This window comes from Leopardus geoffroyi, chromosome A2 (genome assembly GCF_018350155.1).
Source record: "Leopardus geoffroyi isolate Oge1 chromosome A2, O.geoffroyi_Oge1_pat1.0, whole genome shotgun sequence".
In the NCBI taxonomy this organism is placed as follows: domain Eukaryota; kingdom Metazoa; phylum Chordata; class Mammalia; order Carnivora; family Felidae; genus Leopardus; species Leopardus geoffroyi.
In genome coordinates, this window is record NC_059331.1 from 10,607,808 (window position 1) to 10,613,175 (window position 5,368).

At 42.4% G+C, this 5,368-nt stretch overlaps 1 pseudogene; it reads left to right on the forward strand.

The window, feature by feature from the left end:
* The first annotated feature begins 3,779 nt into the window (after positions 1-3,779).
* Positions 3,780-4,750, forward strand: LOC123604903 (annotated as a pseudogene).
* Positions 4,751-5,368: the final 618 nt, after the last annotated feature.

The window sequence follows — 5,368 nt, forward strand, 5'->3', positions numbered from 1 at the left end:
AAGGTTTGCTAGAGTTTACTAGCATTTCAGTAATAGTTTTTAAAACAATCAAAATAGTTTGGTTTCACATACCAAAACATTTACTTTCCCAACTCATTGGACTTTGAAAAAAAATCACTGAAAATATTTTGGTTGAATTCTGTCAATTTTACCATTTGTATTTTCAATTTTGTATTGATCTTTATTTGTAAGTTATGATACTGTGAAGATATGAATCCTTTGGGGCCATAAAGATAAAAAATATTTATCTAGTTGAGTATTAAGAGTATTGTTATTTTTTTCTGGACACTCTGGGGCTATAACTTGGATGCGTAGTATTTTACTGGTACCTAGAGAAGTCGATTCCCCCTTTATGCCCTCTCTCGATTGAATGCAGCCTTTTCTTTCCTTCCCCCCTTTTGTCGACTTCATTCTTCTCTCCCTCTCTGTAGACTAGTTTTCTCTCCCTTTCCGTGTGCATAGCAGAAGACCACCACAAACATTCCCTGATTCAGAGCTCGCTCATTCTTGGGATCCCTACAGACATGGCTACCCCATTAGGATGCTTGACTACAAAACTCAATTCTCCAAAGAAAGCGAGCTCATAGGCTTATCTTATAGAGTGCCCTCTGCTGCCCATTCAGCTATGCTTCCGGTATAGGAGGATATGACGCCATGGTTCATGACTCTGAGCATGCATGTCGGTGGGGTAAAGGAAGTTATCACTGAAGAGGACACAAGCTGAACATCTATCCCATGCTGAATTTGTGTTCTACAATCAAAAATGCAAAATTCAGGGACAGTGGACGCCGAGGGAGATAAATTGTAGTGTATGGAGTGATAAGTTACGTGTCATTTATATACATGATTTACAATATATGTACTTAAATGCATTGTATTCAACAACGGTTACATGTAAAGGACACCTGTGAGATCTCACACGTTAGGAGCTTCCCCAGCATCTGAATGTTCTAGCCTCCTGCCTCTTCTCTTATTTTACCTTCTACCCTTACACCTGCTGTACCCATTCTGGTGGCACCACTCTCCTGTCTGTTTCTCAGCGATAACAGGAATGCTCCTACACTGGGGGCTTTGCCCTGAATATTTCTCTGTTCTACATGCTCTTCTCAGAGATAAATCCTGCACTTCATCCCAATGACCAGGTTTTTTTCCCCTCAAAGGTCTCTAATTAGAAGTGAGAATACAAGGGGCACCTGGGTGGCTCGGTTGGTGAAGTATGTGACTCTTGATTTCAGCTGAGGTCATGATCTCACGGTTAGTGAGTTCGAGCCCCACATCAGGCTCTGTGCTGTCAGCACAGAGTTTAGGATTCTCTCTCTCTCTCCCTGTCTCCCTGCCCCTCCCCTGCTTGTACACACTCTCTCTCTGAAAATAAATAAATAAAAACTAAAAAGAAGAAAGGAGTGAGTATAGAAGATTTTTTTCTCCACTCTGCAATCTCATCATTCTTTATTAGTTTACTTAAATAATAATAATCTCCACCTGAAATGTCATTTACTCATTTACTGATATTCTATTTCCTCCAGCCACATACATATCCTAGAATAAAACTAGTTAGGGGCAAAGATTTTATTTTTTTGTATTATGCTAAGCTAAACAAGTCAACCAGAGAAAGACAAATATCATATGATTTCACTCATACGTGGAATTTAAGGGGCAAAGATTCTTAAAAATTAATTTTACCGTTGGGGCGCCTGGGTGGCGCAGTCGGTTGAGCGTCCGACTTCAGCCAGGTCACGATCTCGCGGTCCGTGAGTTCGAGCCCCGCGTCAGGCTCTGGGCTGATGGCTCAGAGCCTGGAGCCTGTTTCCGATTCTGTGTCTCCCTCTCTCTCTGCCCCTCCCCCGTTCATGCTCTGTCTCTCTCTGTCCCACAAATAAATAAAAAACGTTGAAAAAAAAATTAATTTTACTGTTGATTCCCAGTGCTTTCAACAACAATAAGCACAAAATGATTGGTCAAAACCAGTTGTCGATGGACAAAGGAAAGTCTCAGGCGATTTGCAGAGGAAAATAATGCCTGGGAAAAGTGTTTGGATTAAGGGCAGGAGTGGCTAATAAGTTTCGGCATCAAAGAGAAGAGAGAGCATTTAGGATTCCTCGAAATCCCAAATCCCCAAATAAAAAGGAACTAGATTTGTGGATAATATACAGAAATTAGCCAATTAAATGTGTGTAAAATAAAATCATAGCATTTCTGTTTATTTTTAAGCTTTGAAAAATGAAGACTTTTTTTTTTCAGAGCAGTTTTAGGTTCACAGCAAAATTGAGGGGAAGGTACACTTTCCCTATATTCCCTTCTCTCACGAGGCATAGCTACCCTCATTATCAACACCGCCCACAAGAGTGGTGCGTTTCTTAACAGTCGGTGAACCTACACCGTCACATCTTTAGCCAGCCAAGGTCCACAGTTCATATTACAGTTTACTCTTGGTGTTGTAGGTTCTATGGGTTTGAGAAACTGTATGATGACCGTGTAGTGTGAGACCTGACGGTTGGTTTTTCCTTTTGTGTAACGCGAGTGCCTGACTTCAGTTCCTTCCTTTTTTTTAATTGAAGCATAATGAACGCACAATGTTCCGTTAGTTTCTGTTGTACAACATATTGATTTAGCGATGTTTGACATTGCTCAATACTCACCACAGTAAGCGTAGTCCTTATCGGTCACCGTGCAGTGTTATTGCAACAGACTGTTGCTGAGGCAGCCACTTCAAGCATGGCTATTTCAGAAACAAAACCCACATTGCCAGCCCTGTAATTAAATAAAGAACCAGGGTGCCCCATTCTGATATATGTTTTTTAATATTTTTTCATGTGTATTCATTTTTGAGAGACAGAGAGACAGAGCGCAAGCAGGGGAGGGATGGAGAGAGAGGGAGACACAGAATCCGAAGCAGGCTCCAGGCTCCGAGCTATCAGCCCCGAGCCCGACGTGGGGCTCAAACTCATGAACCGCGAGATCATGATCTGAGCTGAAGCCGGACGCTTAACTGACTGAGCCACCCAGGTGCCCCATATTTTTTTGTTTTATTGTAGGGATCTGGTTGATTTAGAAACGGACTTTTCTCTCCTTTTTCTCTTTTGTGCTTTAATTCCTGCTCTTAAGTTTTAAATTTACAAATAGTGAACCAGTGAAACTCTAGTCCCTCACCCCAGTAAAAGCGGACCCCAAGGTCCATGTGCACTCTCTGTCTCTCTGTGACTTCACTGTGTGGCCCCAGGAACTATGAGCAGTAATTTTTTTTTCCAGAGTTTCCTGATGGTTATTGCAGAGGGTGTCTTGCAACCATCATAAGAATGATAAGGGCTGGTCCAGTCACAACGTTGGTAAATGATATGCTGAGACTGGCACAAAACAAACATGTATCCATATTTATAGTATCATATGGAGTATTTCACTGCCCTAAAAACCCTTTGTGCTCTGCCTCTTAACCCGTCTCGCTCCCACTGCACCCTTTGGCCACATTGATATCTGTTATTCCTTTTCTGTAGTTTTGCCTTTTCTACAATTTCATGTTTTTGGAATCATACAGTATGAAGCTTTTTCAGATAAACTTCCTTCACTTAATAATATGCACTGAAGTTTCCTCTATGTCTTTTCATGGCTTGATGGTGTGTTCCCTCCAAGTACAGAATAACATTCCATTGTCTGGGTACATGACAGCTTATTTATCCATTCACCTACTGAAGGCCACCTTGGTTCCCTCTCTGTTACTTTCTTGACTACTGTTTATGGCTAAATTTGAAAGGCTCTTTTTTCTATTTCTGTAGTTTATTTTCATGGAACAAGAAAACCAAACCCGAATTTCTGAATTTAGTCCCCTCCTGGGACTGTCAGACGAGCGGGGACTGCAGTCACTGCTCTTTTGGCTGTTCCTGTCCATGTACCTGGTCACCTTCACTGGGAACCTGCTCATGATCCTGCCATTATCACAGACTCCCACCTCCACACACCCATGTACTTCTTCCTCTCCAACCTGTCCTTTTCAGACATCTGTTTCACCTCCACCACCGTCCCAAAGATGCTGCTGAACATCCAGACGCAGAGCAAAGTGATCACCTATGAAGGCTGTCTCAGCCAGATGTACTTTTTCATGGTTTTTGCAGGATTAGACACCTTCCTCTTGACAGTGATGGCCTATGACCGGTTTGTGGCCATCTGTCAGCCACTGCACTACATGGTCATCATGAACCCCAAGTTCTGTGGCATCCTACTCCTGGGATCCTAGGTGTTGAGTGTTCTTGACTCTCTATTACATGACTTACTGATTTTGCGACTCTCCTTTTGCACAGAGATGGAAATCCTTGATTTTTTCTGTGAACCTAATCAGGTGATCCAACTGGCTTGCTGTGATACGTTCCTCAATGACCTGATGACCTATCTCACAAGTGGACTTCTGGGTGTTGTTCCAATTGCTGGTATCCTGTATTCTTACTCTAAGATTGTAGCCTCCATTTTGAGAATTTCATCAGCGAGTGGCAAGTAGAAAGCATTTTCCACATGTGGGTCTCATCTCTCAGTGGTCTCTTTGTTCTGTGGTATAAGCCTTGGGGTGTATCTGGGTTCAGCTGCTGCACAAAACTCTAGGGCAAGTGCCATAGCCTCAGTCATGTGCACGGTGGTGACACCCATGTTGAGCCCCTTCATCTATGGTCTAAGGAACAGAGACATCAAACAAGCCCTGAGAAAGCTCTTTAGCAGAGGGACATTCTCTGCATGTAGGATTCTTTGCTTTAAGATAAAGACTTGAGCAACAGGGCTCAAAACCCTGGAATATGTAGATCATGATGTTTGTATCAGTTCATAGATCGACAGTCTGCAGTTTATCTTTCCACAGTACTTGAGTTCTTTAACTTTTCATTCATAATCAGCAACTATTTCTTCTGCATTTCTTTATAACATTTAAAATTTTTTTTTTTCAACGTTTATTTATTTTGGGGACAGAGAGAGACAGAGCATGAACGGGGGAGGGGCAGAGAGAGAGGGAGACACAGAATCGGAAACAGGCTCCAGGCTCTGAGCCATCAGCCCAGAGCCTGACCCGGGGCTCGAACTCACGGACCGCGAGATCGTGACCTGGCTGAAGTCGGCCGCTTAACCGACTGCGCCACCCAGGCGCCCCTCTTTATAACATTTTAGATCTCTCATTAAATTCCATTGCATGGATTTTCAGCAGCAAATAAATAATGTAGGAAATTGAATACTTATAATGTGATAGAAAGACCCAGAGGAATAAATGTGGAATCTGTCCTCTCTGAGATGAAAGCAGCTATTCATTAGAGTATTCTGCTTTGGGAGAAAAATCATTTAAGTTATCAGAGAGTATACACCAGTTTTTGAGGTTTATGTCAGTCTATCCTGGAAAGAG